Genomic DNA, 15,400 nt, shown 5'->3' with positions numbered 1-15,400 from the left:
ATGTCTGCCCTTGAAAGGGATAAGCATTTCATCTACAGCAACGCAAGTTTCAAGTTTGGCAGCTTGTGAAATTGTGTTATTTAGGCTCGTAAGCACACGTCGCACCTTATGGAGACAGTCATATAGCCTTCTTCTCCTTTTTCCCGCGCTTCATCATTGTTCCCTGCATGAAATATAGACATGATTTCGTCGAACCTGTTTCTTGTCATGCAGTTGGTGATATCCGCTTGACGAGTGTTCACTGACCAGTACATCCTTCTAAAAGGAAGGTCAACAACAGACATGTAAAGGACAATGCCAATAAACGTGAGCATCTCGAGGACTGACACCGGAAGGATTCGCATGCGATTTTCTTGGGTCCTGAATCTGTTCGTTTCGAAAGTGAGGAACCCAATGAGGTCAGAGTCAACGAGTTTCAGGAACATGCTCAAGGGGCTCTTCACTCTTTCTAAACCGTCCGCAGGCTTCAAAACACTTTCTTCCTCTCCCCGATTGATATTGATGTCCTTTTTCACCCAGTGCCAAATTTTTGTTTGCTTCTTTTTTTTGGTTGATGTGACCTGCACTTCTTCACTGTCTGAAGAGTTTTCGCTAACATTCTACACTGTTCTCTCCTGCGGCGTGTATTCTTCATCGCAATCCGACCCCTCCAAGTTTTCGTCCTCACTTCCACTAGGGTATTCGAAAATAATTGCTTCAATTTCTTTGTCAGTCAAGCGCTGCCTGCATGTAAAATAACGTTCTTCAAAATCCATACACCAACACAAGTCGCTGCTAGCCAACGAGTATGAAGGTTCACTTGATGGAAATTAAATTCGGTGCCGCAAATACTCTGACATAAACGCCCAATGAAATCATACTCGTTCATGCATTTCTCTGGAAGGACGGACCCCAGCTTCCTGGCTGCCACAAATGTGTATGTAAGCTGAACGAAGTGAAATGCTCTGCAAGGAGCAGTCGTAGCAACATGAAACTGCGTAAGTATATTCGCTAGACTTCCGCAAAACTGCTGTCAGTGTTTTCAATATTAAATTATCAGAGTTCAGGTTACCACAACAGAAAAATAACGCACACTTACCGCCTTGGACGGCTGCACGTGGAGTCCATGTTTTCGATGCTCAAAATGCTGTTGTGCGGTCCCCGTGGGGCCATCTACTGACAGTGAGTGCAAGCACCAGCTGCCACGTTCGTGGCAGCTAGGAACACGGGGTTCCTAGAGCATATTTTCTACCTCGAAAAAATTAAAATAACACTGCCACGTTTGTGGCACCTGGGATACAAAGGGCTAGGCACGACGTCCATCTCCTTGCATTTCCTGAGACATTGTAGGTGAGTCTGGCAAGTTGAAATCCCTCTCAGAGGCTTTATACGCTTAGGAAGTTGCGATGCCTCTAGCCCGACGTCTGCCTGCATAGGCTTGAAGCTAAACGTTTTGACAGAGTTGCCTGCCCTGTTGAGTTAATTAATTATGAATTTCATGTGGCTCCAACCAAAAAAATCAGCTTATTTTCCCAACGCTTTGGAACCAACTCGGCTCCTTCTTCAGGGGGAATGACGACGGAGATGTCGAGGTCAACCGAGGCCAACCAACGAAAACGACTCTTGTTGGAATCACGGTACATACAAAATACCAGAAAAAGCTTCAACCATTCCAAACGAAACCTACCGTCAGTTTATATTGAATGCTTACGCACTGCCAAAAAAAAGGAATTAGCCATCTCGGACCGCCTTCAGCCTACCAACCTTACGTAGCCATGAAGAATCGAAAACCCCCTCCTCGACTCCCCCCCCCTCCCCCACCTCAGCAACGCAAGAACGATGACAGAACGCTCTCCACACACTTGCCGTCATTCTATCGTCCTCATATTTTCGTCATGCCATCGTCGTCATGCAGTCATCTTCACGCATGCATTGTCATATCATCATGGTAATACCATCATGGTCATTTCATTGTCGTCGTCATAACATCGACGCACGACTCTCGTAATCTTCGCGTCGTCGTCGTACGTTTGTTATCATGCTGTCACAGTCCCGCTCTCATTTCAGTATTCTCAATAATTCAGTAATGTCTTACCTTTGTTTTCTCACGACCTTCGTAGATTCATCGGTTTCATCTTCATCCTATTGTAATCATGCTGTTTCAATCAATCGGGGTTATGTCATCTCTGTTGTGCAGTATTTGTCAGTGCGTCGTCGTCAGACAGTCGCTGTCGTGCATCTGTTGCAACACAATGGTCATCATGTCATGGTGGTCGTGCCAGAGTCTTCATTGCAGCTTCATCATCCAGTTGGTATGCCATCGTCTTCGTGCCGCCTTCGTCGTCATACACTGGTCGTCAATAAATCAATCGTTATTTCGCATTCACTCATTTACAAAAATGGATGAATGCGAAATGAATCTGCAAGTGAACGTGATAGGTATGCTGCCGTGGTTATACGATCGTCGTCTCGTTGTCACCGTATCGCCTTGGTCCTTCGATCGACGTCATTCCTTCTTAATCATTCCATGGTCCGTATTGCGCTGGCGCCGTACAGTCGTCGGCACGCCTCAATGATCATAGGTGATCGTGGCAAGCGAGTGCCATAGCAAGGTGGGACAATGCCGAAAACGGTCGCATGTAGCCGAAGCAGTGTAAGTCTGAGAATCACCACAAGAAATAAGCGTGACTTCCGAAATACGGTGTGCCGTTACATTGCTCGAATGCTAATCGCATAACGTGGACAGTTCGCGAGATAACTTCTGTCGTATTCGTTTTCTTTCTAGTCTGAAAATCTAGTCTGAATAGAGGTTGTCTTTTCATGCACAGAAATCGTTGTGTCATTTTTTTGTGCAATATGGTCTAACGCATTTGTCTGTTCTGGAATGGGAACTTGGACCTAGCTCAGTGCACGGTCTCCTCGAGAATAACAGTAAAAAAAGGCACATTAGGATTATTGACGCGTGCGGATTCGCTGCCAGATGGTTTTCTGCTGACCCTTGGATCACGGAAGTATCTTATGAAACGAAAAAAACTGACAACCCAAATTGCAGCACGAAGCTAAAAATGAAACCCCTACGGGATTCTCCGAAAGAGAGCCTCGCCGTTGAAGAAAAATTCGCGCTGCTCCGAATTTTATAGCGATGGCTTTAAGGGTCCCGTTGCGCAGTGAGCTCGGCGTATGCTACGCTGAGCGTTAGTTGACCGTGAGCGACACGTGTCTACCAATCACCGTGCAGCGCGCGCTGCGTTTCTACCAATCACACAGCGGTTGCATCACGTGCTTTCCACCGATTATTAGCGCCGCGCGCCGCGATTCTACCATCCGCAGCAGCAGCGACACCGACCGGGCAGGGGAAAGCAAAAAAAAAAAAAGAACCATATAGCTCGTCTTCGCGCATAACCTTCGCCGCAATGTTTCCCATTAAAGATTACGGTTGCATAAGCTGCAGTTGCTGGGAAGCGGGAGAAACAGTCAGGGACCATTTAATGCTATCGCTTTCTACGCTTAAAGGCGAAACTTGAGCGTCTCCCAATATTTTTTTTCTTGAACTACGATACTCTCTTTCGGAGGAACACGCATGGGCTTCATTTGTAGGTTTACGCTGCATCAAGGGGGAATGACAGTTTTTCCCTTTCATGTACTCTCAGTCACCTTGCGGGCTTCCGCAGGACTGATTTGCCAGAAATATTTTAGGCGTTTCATGGCGTTTCCTTCAGTATTAGTGCAGTCCTGATCTGATCACAGCAGTTGTAATGTTTCAAATAACAAATCACAGGCGTAAAACCTTCTGCGTGCATACTAACAGCGCTATATTGGACGAAAAGTACAGTGTCACTAATGCATTGGCGTGCAGCGCTTGTCAGCGTTCACATTCTCGCCATTCATTCTGTCAGAATAAAAGTATTGAGTCTCGAAATACACCTTCCCACAATTCTTCGCGGCATTGCGAAATTGGTTTCGAAAATTCGCTAAGATATTTTTTCGCTGAGTTTGTCTGTGAACGCTGTCCAACGTTCTTGTTTTTTTTTACGTGCATTTCTCAGCATTTCTTACTCCTTCATACAATTACGCCAGTATACTTAGAGGGAAAATTTAGCACATTACGCAACTAACTGATTAATAATTTATTTACTAAAACCATTGCATATCTCACGCACTGTGGGGATCGATGCTACACGAAGCACTTTGCAGGTGCCCGGCTATCCAGCATTGTTTGGAGTTCCGCGAACTGTTACCAGGAGAACCACCGTGTTTATGTATATTGCGTATTCATGTGTGTGGATCGCGAACGTGTGCATCTGTGGCGACAGCCATTTGACAATGGCTACATCGAAGTTGATGGTATGGCCGCAATGACATGGAATCTACGCTAGGGCCATTCGGCGCGAGCTTACGGCAGGACGATTGTTGGGTTCTGCAAGCACAGTGAACGAACGCAAACGGGAGAAACACAGACTGTGACGTCATCAACAACTACGTCCTATAAGATCACACGTACTCATGGCCCTGTGATCTGCTGCATGCTAAAGCGATGATAACATTTGCACTTCCTCTAAGAAACATTAAAACGTGGATACCTCGGAAGACCACAAAGTTGGCAGAATGTGCCAGTGTTTATACGTAGCGTAAACTGCTACGAGGAATGTGCTGCGGGAAGTGTGCTGGTCCAGGAGATAGTGCACTCTGACATAGTACTTCAAAACGCGAGCTGTTACGAGGTAAGACGACGAGAAAGCGGCACGTGAGGCACTCGCCGAGTATTCCACAGAGATGGCTGCAGAAAAAAAAGTATGCGTGTGATCCTGGGCCTAGTGGTTAGAGCCCCTGGCTGCTGTGCTCGGCGGCAGAGGTTCGATTTCATCATCGGTCGCACATTTTCTTTTCACTAAAGCGGAGGCGAGACAGGAACATACCTGTCAAGAATGAGGCAAAGAATGGTTCTCATTAAAATCCCACTCTCTAGTGCTTTCATGAAATATTATTTGAGCTTTCATGAACATTATGAACTAATCATGGATCTTGGTTCCGCCTAATCTTAAACTCTTTCCCTGCTGCGATTTTCACAGTAAGCTTTACTACAATGTCATGTGGATTGGTGATTACTTCCACTTGGCGCAGCAAGTCGAATCACTGACGTTTGCTCTGAAGGTGGTCTTAGCAGCTATACAACGCAAGTTCATCTCCTCCCACTTTTTTGAGCCTCTAGCGCTGGAGCCTTATGAGGTGAGAGTATAGTAGTTCTCTGCAAGTGCAACACTAAGCATTTGAAGCACAATGCATGTTCTATAAATATTTATAACGCTCATTCCAAATAAATTAGATGTGTATTTCCAGTTGCACCAAGTAACTTACTTTTGAGCAATGGGGGATAAGTGTTATGTCTAAGGGCAGCTCATAACGAAGGTCCTAGGTGCTATGCCACAGTGAGAGTGCAGTAGATTGTACTACAGCCATCAGTCAAATCTGCCATTACTGTTTCACATCGGGCTTCTTGACATACAACGCAAAATTACTATAGCGGCCACAAAGACGAAGCATCCCATGACATAGCGACGCCGAACGTTTATCTCACCTGGTATTGAGTCCCGCCTGCGCCGAAATATAACTTTTCGTTCCGGCAACTTCTGTGAAGGTACCGTGGCGATACATTTATGTAACACCACTAAAATTAATTGAAGTATACCATTAGCGGTTACCGCTCTGAATTGATACAACGGCCTAAAGGAACATCAAAGAACAAGATGCAGAGAAGGGACGTAAAATACAGACCGGGGTGTTCCCCCATTTAAAATTGCTAAACGCCATGTATCCCACTCGTTACAGAGCCAACTGTCCTTGGTGCGGTGGCATACCTACCCTAGTACACATAACCTGGGAGTGCGCTAAGCACCCTCATAGGCCAAATACCAGTAGGACAATGGAGCAGTGGGAGACACAGCTCACCCGCTTTGACATGGCAGGACAAAAGTCCTTAATTAGCCAGGTCAGGCAGGCAGCAGAGGCCAGTGGGGCCCTGCACTGAGAGGCTCCGAGCACCCCTCCTTCAAATCTTTTCAATTGCAATAAGGTTTCTCTCTCGCTCTCTCCATTACCGATTCTGTATCCGCCGCTGTGATCTTGTTTGGGCGGAAGTTAAGGGCTTGTTCTTGCGTAGTGCGCATTACCATCGGTCAGGAACGAACGGAGCAAAGCCTCTCCTCTTTCATGGTACCTAGGTCCAGTCCCTAAATTTTAACGCGTAGCGTTAAGCCCCCCGTCTCTCAGAAAATCCAGTGTCGGCTTTGGCACTGTAGCCGGCGTAGGCCGAAATTGCCCTACATATTCTATACGGCACGGAAGTTTTTTTATCACCAAAGTTTCTGATGCCTTGTCTTACACTACTTGCAAAGTTATTTCGCGAAATATTGAGAATGACAACCTAGAAACAAATTTAATGAAACAAAATACCGACAGCACGTAATTTATGATAAATCTTCCCCGACTGAAATATAGGTATTAGAAGTGCGAAACAATAACAGAAGATTGGCCCACGCAAAAGACGCGTTTTTACAGGAAAGCTCGCCATCGTGCACAGCGTTTGCCGCCAGCGTTTCCCGGTAAGCATTACGCTTATATAATCTGCAATTGCAGGAAAGCGTGACAGGCAGTCAGGGATTTTTGCGTGCTATCGCGTTCTTCTCTTAAAGGCGAAGCTTAGGCATCCTCCACGTTCCTTATAGCGCAGTTCTTCGGCACCCGTTCCCGCGTTTCGCGTCGCCGTCGGCCTTGCCGTCGTGCCTCGTCCTAACCAAGGTGATTACCAGCGCGCTGCTCTTGCTGCGCGCGCTCCTGCTGCCATCTCTTATGCGCGGCGCAAGTCTTGCTCTCCCCTTGTCATAGAGTTTCATAAAATAATTTCTAGGCGGAACTCTGGCCCTAGTGTCTACGGGTGCTGCAATGGGAGCGGTTGTACCAGCATGGGAATTATGGGAAGTAGATGGGTTTGCATAAGTTTCCTCCTCCTGGCTTCAAAGACTTTATGACTTTGTAAACTCATCATTTCGAACAACGTAGTGTGTAATAAGGAAGTAAATAAGCATTATTAAAATTGTCCGACGGCAGGATTTGAACACAGGACGTCTAGCACAGAGGCCGGATGCTGAAACCCTTAAGCTGCGGACGCATGTATCGACAAGCAATGCGAAACGCCCTGATGAATTTACCGTGGGCACGAGACGCCTTGAGACACTTGGCATGTTTCGATTTCGCCACCTCGACAAGCTCAATCGTTGCAATCAGTAGCGATTGTGCGTGTTCGCTGCGTCTTCTGCACTTCGAAGAGCATAGTCTGCTCCGAAATTTAGGACAATAAGACTTATATAACGTAATATAGAAAGCCACAAGAACGTCTGAATCCACAACCACGAAGATCAGACTAATCCATGTACTTCCCATCATTCCCATGGTAGGACAACGGCTGAAGCACCAGAGTTCCCTCTAGCATGTTGTAGGGAACTCTATGCCTCTAGTCCTCCAAAGCCCGATCACGTGTTCTCGCATATTCTCTCGCCCTTTCCTCCACGCAGTGCCGTTGCGGTGACTCTCGACGCTACCGTCCACTACTCTACCGTCCCTCGCCGTCCTTTCTCCCGCTGTTCCGGCACGGCCGCGGTGCCGCCGGCTGGCGTTCCTTGCCGCCTCGCGCGTGATTTACGGCTCTCCGCTCCTCCGTCCCGGCGTCGCGTGGCTGTACCACTCTCAGCCGTCTCTCTCGCTTCCCCGTTTGCGGGGCGCGTTCCTCAGTGGCATTTGTCGCCTCTGCCTGTGCTTGCGCCTGGCTGCCCTCCTGCTTGAACCCTTGCCTTATACCTCCCCTTACCAGCCGCAGTGCCCTTGCAGTGACTCGAAATACAGTTATAGCATTTCGTCCCCTTACTTCTACTTACCACCAGAACATTGTGCGGCCACATCGAGGCCTGAGTGTGAGTAAATGAGCGTGCGACCTCAACTCAATACCCCTGTTCTCGACCCGTTTCCTCTTCCCACCTCAGAAGATACATTAACTAATAATTCCTAATCTCCCCTCCCCTCTTCGCGATGGTGACCGACTATAAGATGGCGCGATGGCATGCCGCCGGAGCGCTGGCTCCACAGCGATGGATCGCGGTGTGTGCAGTCCAATCCGAAAGGCAGAACCACCTCCTTTCGGCACTGCATGTTCTGTATATAGTTGCCTGTTGTTGAAATAAGGTAGCATCTGCGCTCAAAGATCGCATTACCAATGAGCGTAATCTATGGCCAATTTTTCTCTTGCTGCTCATGCATGCGCACAAGCCTCGGGCAAAAGCGGCGCAGCTTTCACGTGCCTGTGCAGTTGACAAAACGGAAATACGCGTCTTCTGCAGGGTGTCGCTATAAGAGGCCATCGCTAGCCCGCTTTACTTTCTCTTTGTGGTGTTTGCATATTTTTGCATGAACAATAATAGTAACAACAACAATAATAATAATAACATAGCTTTTCAATATTTCGACTTCTTATTTTAGGCTTTTTAATCTTTAACAGGGTAGTGTTTTACGCCGGGACACACCAAAACTTGTTTCCTTTGTACATAAGTGAACCAATCATCATCATGCGAATATACAAGATGGCGATTATCCGCAGTTTCGTGCCTACCTACTCGTTAGGAATGTAGGCATATAAAGGTTACAAAGGAGTGCTTTTTTTAGAAAATTGTGTTCCTGATGAAGCTTTTCCGATGCAATCAGGATATGCAAGTATCATTTCTTGCATCAATGAATAATTTTGTAGAAAGATGCACAGCCACCTGGAGATTTGTGAAGGTAATAGTAATAAATGGGGTTGGAAATGTGTTCCGGTCATACTTTGCCGTTTCGAACCAACCTTACATCCAAGAAAATTTGCTTTGTCTTCGCGAATCAGCAAGAGGTTGCATCCTTCAACGATTGGTTCACAGAGCTTTGGATGCTTGCACAACAATGCAAATTGGGCGCACTATAAGACCGATTACTGTGCAGCAGAATTCGTAGAATGAATCACAAAGTCTTTGGAAAGTCCGTATTACACAAAAACTGTCGAAATCTGCCACGCAAGCGAAAAAGGCAAGGAAAGTTTCAATGAACTAGAGGACGCATATCCTGCTAAGTAGATGTCATGCTCTGCTACACAGCGCACGTTTTTCGTTCACAAAGGAATTGAATCTAAGAGGATTAAGCTGCCCATTAGCCACAAAGCCAATGCGCAGAAGTAGAATGTTGCATCGTCAAGCGGAAAGTCCCAGTCACACTGAGTCGCTGCGTCATGGCACGTCTGAGCCTGATAAGCCTAATAAGTTCAATTTATGCGGCCCGATGCAATGAACATCCAAAATTTGAAGATGTCTTTCAGGGTCCAGGAGACCTCAAGGGCATGGCCTACCACATGCAGCTGAAGCCCCGTGCTCAACATACTGTTGAACGAGCAAGAACAGCGCTCGTCCCGTCTTCTTCTAATCTCCGTGTGTGCCATTTCGCGCTACAAACCAAGAATATGTTACCGTGCCAGCTCGCCCAACTTTCTATCCTTGAGCAGGAAGTGCGGCTGTAGCTCTTCAAGACCGCGTGAGAGCAGAACTGCAAAGAATGAAAAGTGATGGGTTCATCGCAAAGTTAAGTGAGCCAACTTCTTGGTCAAGCCACATGGTGGTGGTGGTCAAGAACGAAAAAAAGTGGGAATATGCTTGCGCCCATCAGATTTTCATAACGCTATCTTCAGGAACCACTACAACACGCCAACCTTAGAAGACGTAGTAGCCCGTTTATCTGGAACAAGGTACTTTTCCACCTTGGGCACGCCCTCGGGGTTCTGGTAGGTGAAGTTAGACGAACCGAGCTCAAGAATATGTATTATGAGCACCCCGTATGGCAGATATAGATTTTTTGCGCATGCCGTTCAGCATAGCGTGGGCTCCAGAGAGAGAGCGAGAGAGATATAGGAAAGAGAGGAAAGGCAGGGAGGTCAACCAGACGAAAGTACGGTTTGCTACCCTACGCTGCAGGAAGGGAAAGGGGAGCAGAAAGAGGAATGGGGAATAGAGGGAACACTAATCAAGGAATTCAGGGACTGGTAGAGGGTATTGCTGGTGTAGTCTGTGTTTTCAAAACATTTTGGCCTGAGGAAACACTTCCGTGGAGCACGATATCAATCGGTCCAAGTTGCTGACGCACTGCAGAGAAAACAACTTCAAGCTTAACAGAAAGAAGTGTCATTTTTTGCAGCTCCAAGTACGTTACATGGGCCAATATACTCACCAAAAAGGGGCTCTTCCGGGACCCTGAGAGAGAGGGGGACATTCCACAAGTACCAATACCAAAAATTGTAAGGAGCTTGAAATATTCCTAGGCATGGTGAACTTTCTGGCGTGCTTCGTGCCCATATACCTGCTTTGACAGATCTGGTGCTGTATAACGTAAAACTATTACAATATGTTTTCATTCCAATTTCCTGACCTCAAATTTGCGTAACCACCGACGCAAGCATCGGGCGGTCACCCGCAGGGTTGTCTGATCAAATCAATCAAATGCTCCGCTCGTTCATAGGAGGTCACTTTTGTTTGCTTGAAAAACGAATAACATTGCCTGCACTGAGCGGCTTGTCTTATCTAATTAGCTTACAAGAGGCGAGCAGCATGCTCAAGTGGAGAGGGATTCGATGGGACCGAGCCACTGCACTGAATATCAATAACCGGATGAAGAGGGTGGTGCCGGCGTCTGCGATCGGTCTGCTTTCGCTTACTTAGCTTGCGGTGGCTCATCGACAATCGCGGCGGCATGCAACGGAAGCTTAAGAATGACACTAAAACGGATCCTCAGCAAAGAAGAGTTTGCAGAACGAGGTCGTAAACGTGCCAAAAGTTCTTGAAAACGGGCCACGCAGGAAGTTTTATTACATGCAAATAAACCCATGCTCTCCGGCAGGGCCGAGTAGCCAGTGCTTGAAATCGGCGGCAGCCATCTTTTATTCCTTTCGGAACGGGGCAGCCTGCGGCTATTCAGAAAAAAAATTCACTTTTGTTCGGCATAATAATGCATCTCTAACGCGTACACGTCACGTTGACGTGGTGAGTTTTCGCGGTTTTCTGACGTCACGTGACAGGCAGGGGAAGTAGATGCAACCCTAAAGCTTTTGACCAATACTCGAGGTCAAACGGCGAAAAGGCGTCGAATCAGAAATAACTATTTTTTTCTTTTGTTTGGTGCAATAATGCATAATCAGTGTGTACACGTTATATCAGATGAAGAGGTATCGCAGTTTTCGTGACGTCGCGTGACAGACAGGGGAAGTGGAGGTGGTCCAAAAAGTTTGTGACCAATCGCGGAGGGCTGATTGCAAAATTGGAATAGAAAAGTTTGGAATAGCTTTACGTCATAGCACCCGTGCTACAGTTCGGTAGCTTTTGAAGGACATAACGTGTAATCAGTCAGGCCTACAAGAACAGTTTTCAACAGCTCCGTGCAACTCTTATGCAAGCACCAGTCCTAGCATACCTTCGGCAAGACCAGCCTACGGTATTGTCGGTTGATGCTAGCTATTATGGTGGTGGGAGGGGGGGGGGGGCTGTGCTCTTACAAAACGGGCAGCCGGTCGCTTATCATCCCGTTCGCTAGTCGCAGCCGAACAGCGATACACGTAAATTGAAAAGGAGACTTTGGTAATCGTCCATGGCTGGCAAAAGTTTCAATATTACTTTTGTATGACCAAAAGTAACGGACGAGTAAGATCACAGATCACTAGAAAGGTATTCAAGAAGTTTTATTGCCAGAAACACGCAATATGTACGCAAATCTGGCAGCTCAACTCACACGTTGTCGAAGATCACATGGTAACCAGGCAAAAGGCAATAAAACGATTGTAAAAGATGACAAACCTCGAATGAAAGATGACGTTCGCGACAATGACACGCGGTGTATAGGGCCCAAAGACCATAAATGATAAATGTTACGCCATGCACAAAACACTGCTGTAAGGGAGTAGTACCCCATTACCCAAATGCTAAATGACTTAGAGGGTCCAACTACAGCATATCGGAAGACTACTCAGCTAACACTCGGCATGCACGTAAACAACTTATCGAGTTCGGCAGTACCATCCCGACAGTGTTTCCTCTGTAACACATCTACCAGAACTAAGTGATCACTCGGTACTGCGTGCAGAATTATCCTGGCTACTACCTCAGTGCAAAAAATCTAAAAAGAAAATAACACTCTACGATAAAGGTGATTACATCAGCATCAACAATGCACTAACCGAGTTTTACAACTGGTACATTATAATTTTCCCGAAGCGCACAGTAGACACCAACTGGACGCTTCTTAAAAATAATATGATCGAACTCACTAAGAGTTACATACCAACTATCATTTTAACAGAGCGACCTTCGTCCCCATGGTTCAACAATACATTAAAATGACTAAACAATAAAAAGAAAAGATTGTTTCGTAAAGCCAAGCGTTCCAACACCGCTCCGGTCTGGGAAAAATATTACGTCACTGAAAAGGAATTCAATTCTTTGGCCGCAGCAGCTAACGAACCTTCTACTCAACTACACTCCCTAACGTGTTGCAAAACAACCCCAAATAATTCTGGAAATACATTACCCCAAATAACCATAAACCATTATTATTATACGAAACCGACAATAACCATGTTCCAGACCATAAAGTATCTGAAGTACTAAACTCTGTCTTCGCTTCCGTGTTCACTTCTGAACTTAACACTGACCTCCCAGACTGTCCTTACCTCAACAACCCAACGATGCCAGACCTAACAATCAAAGCACATGGTATCACCAAGCTGATTGAATCCCTCGAATTAACATCCTCAGCCGGCATCGATGGAATCAATTCCAAAATGCTTAAGAACACTGCGCACATCTCTAGTGTATTTTTATGCCACATCTTTCAGCAATCATTATCATCTGGAGTGGTGCCGCAAGACTGGAAAATGGGTAAGGTAATTCCAGTACCAAAAAAGAGGATCATCGTCATCGTGCCACAATTACCGTCCAATTTCCCTCATCAGTGTTTGTTCTAAACTAATGGAGCATATAATTTATTCCCATATTGTAAGCTTCCTAACATCCGCTAATTTCTTTAATCTTAATCAACACGGTTTTCAGAAAGGCATGTTCTGCGAGACTCAACTAGCTTTATTCGTTAATGACATCAGTTAGCATCTTGATCAAAACATAACCATAGACGCCCTCTTCCTAGATTTACAAAAGACTTTCCACAAGGTTTCTTATGAACGGCTCTTCCTAAAACTATCATGTCTTACCTCCATATTCAGAAACGCATCTTAACTTGAAGCTCATGCTTGACTTGATATAAATGACGCCTGGTGTGAACGCGCCCAATACGCCCATTGCGTTTCTTTAGGTGCGTTCAGGACAGGCGTCATTTAAATCAAGTCAAGCATAGGCTTCAAGTTAAGACGCATTTCTGAATACGGGGGTTAATCTTAACCCTTGTGTTCTCTAATAGATACGCAACTTCCTGAGTAACCGTCAACAGTTTGATTGCGCTAACCAATGCTCGTCTGCCTTATCACCCGTTATCTCCGGCGTGCCACAATGCACAGTCCTGGGGCCACTACACTTCTTAATATACATTAACGACTTACCGATAGGTTGTTCATCCAAAATTCGTTTATTTGCTGATGACTGTGTAATCTATCGTCCTATTACTAACGACGCTGGTTCTCGCGCTCTCCAGTCCGACCTTAACGTCATTGAACCTTGGTGTAATAATTGGCTACTGTCCCTCAACGTCAAAAAAAAAACATCGCTACTTACTTTCCATCGTGGGCAATCATTTATTTGAGCTAATTACATTATCACCCGTTCGGAAATATGTGCTGTGACTTCATATAAGTACCTAGGCATTAACTTGTCCAATAACCTCAGTTGGTCCTAGCACATTTGCAACATTAGCAATGATGCCAATCCTGTACTACGCTACCTGCGCCGTAATCTACGTCTTGTTGCGCGCTCAGTAAAACTGCTCGCATATTTAACAATCGTTCGACCCAGACTGGAATACGCATGCTCAGTGTGGGACCCACACCAATCTAACCTGGCAACAGCACTAGAATCCATACAGAATCGTGCAGCTATGCTCATTCATTCTGACTACGCTCACTACACTAGCGTTACTAAACTTAAGTCTTCTCTGAACTTTGCAACCCTCGAGCAGCGCCGCAGAACAGCAAGACTGTGCCTCTTTTACAAATTTTATCACTCCCCACTTCATCAGACCGACAGCACGCCTACGCATCGCACTTCATCCCGTCATAGCCATTCAAAGGCTGTTTATCCCCCTCCAGCTCGCACCTCCACTCATTTTATCTCTTTCTTCGTTCAAACAGCCAAAGACTGGAATCATCTACCTGCTGAAGCGATGCACCACTCCAGTCATTCATCGTTGAAGGCATTCATTGAAAATATGACCTAAATATGTCCATCCCTCACGTAAAACCCGAAATGGGGTATTTGAGGTACCAATAAATAAATAAATAAATAAATAAATAAATAAATAAATAAATAAATAAATAAATAAATTAGACACTAAAATATTAAGATTTCTTGCCAAGCGAAGGCGGCGCACCAACGTTCTAACTAAGGGCTTTTATAAAGGACATTTCACTTTTATACCGTATTTTTGACGGTTTACAGACGCATTTAAGGCCCTTTTAATGTGGAAGGCTTCTGTCAACTCACGGGCAACGCTGTCTCGACTTCTGTCCAGAACAATGGTATCTCTTAGGCGAGGCTTGCATCCGCACTCTTTTCATTGGATGACCCTATTGAAACCAGTTGCTTTTTCCTGTGAGCGTTCATGTTGCTTTAGCCTTCCATTTAAACATGGCCCCGCTTGTCCAATGTAAACCTTTTTGTTTATATGAGAGCGGAATTTGATAAACCGCCCCTTCCTTGCAACTGAGAAGTGGACCAGTATGCTGTGTTCCGCCGGTCGCGCGTTCTGTTTTTTGGTTGTTAACGCGAGCACACAATGTAGCAAGTTTTGACGGGGCTGAGGAAACAACCGGGACTTTGAATTTACTCGACACTTTTTTTAGCTTGTGAGCTAAACGGTCCGAGTATGGAATGACTACGGGTCTTAATCTGCTGGTTGGTTCTTGCGCATTTTTTTCTTCCTTTACCTTTTATCTTCTGGAGCAGGCACTCTACTACTGAAGTTAAAGCTTCCTGTGGGAACCCCGCCTTTTTAGCCTATCAATGTGCAGTTCGAAGCTGCTTCGTATACCATGCTTGCATAATTTCCTGGCAGCCGATTCCAATGCCACTATGGCTATCGCCCTTTTTACGGTCGTAGAGAGGGCTGACTGATAAGACAAGAGCTCTTTTTGGGGTCTGGGGTGTTA

The 15,400-nt window shown here is 45.9% G+C and overlaps 1 protein-coding gene and 1 pseudogene across 1 annotated transcript in view; both read right to left on the bottom strand.

Annotated features, from left to right (window-relative positions):
* LOC135911230 (protein O-mannosyl-transferase TMTC1-like) overlaps positions 1-15,400 on the bottom strand; it is a 151,277-nt gene that overhangs the window by 104,462 nt on the left and 31,415 nt on the right. The window lies entirely within an intron of this gene.
* On the bottom strand, positions 81-13,818 carry LOC135911238 (uncharacterized; annotated as a pseudogene).

This window comes from Dermacentor albipictus, chromosome 9 (assembly GCF_038994185.2).
Source record: "Dermacentor albipictus isolate Rhodes 1998 colony chromosome 9, USDA_Dalb.pri_finalv2, whole genome shotgun sequence".
NCBI classification, from domain to species: Eukaryota; Metazoa; Arthropoda; class Arachnida; order Ixodida; family Ixodidae; genus Dermacentor; species Dermacentor albipictus.
The sequence above is the reverse complement of the archived record's forward strand: the minus strand, read 5'-3'. Positions and strand labels throughout refer to the sequence as shown.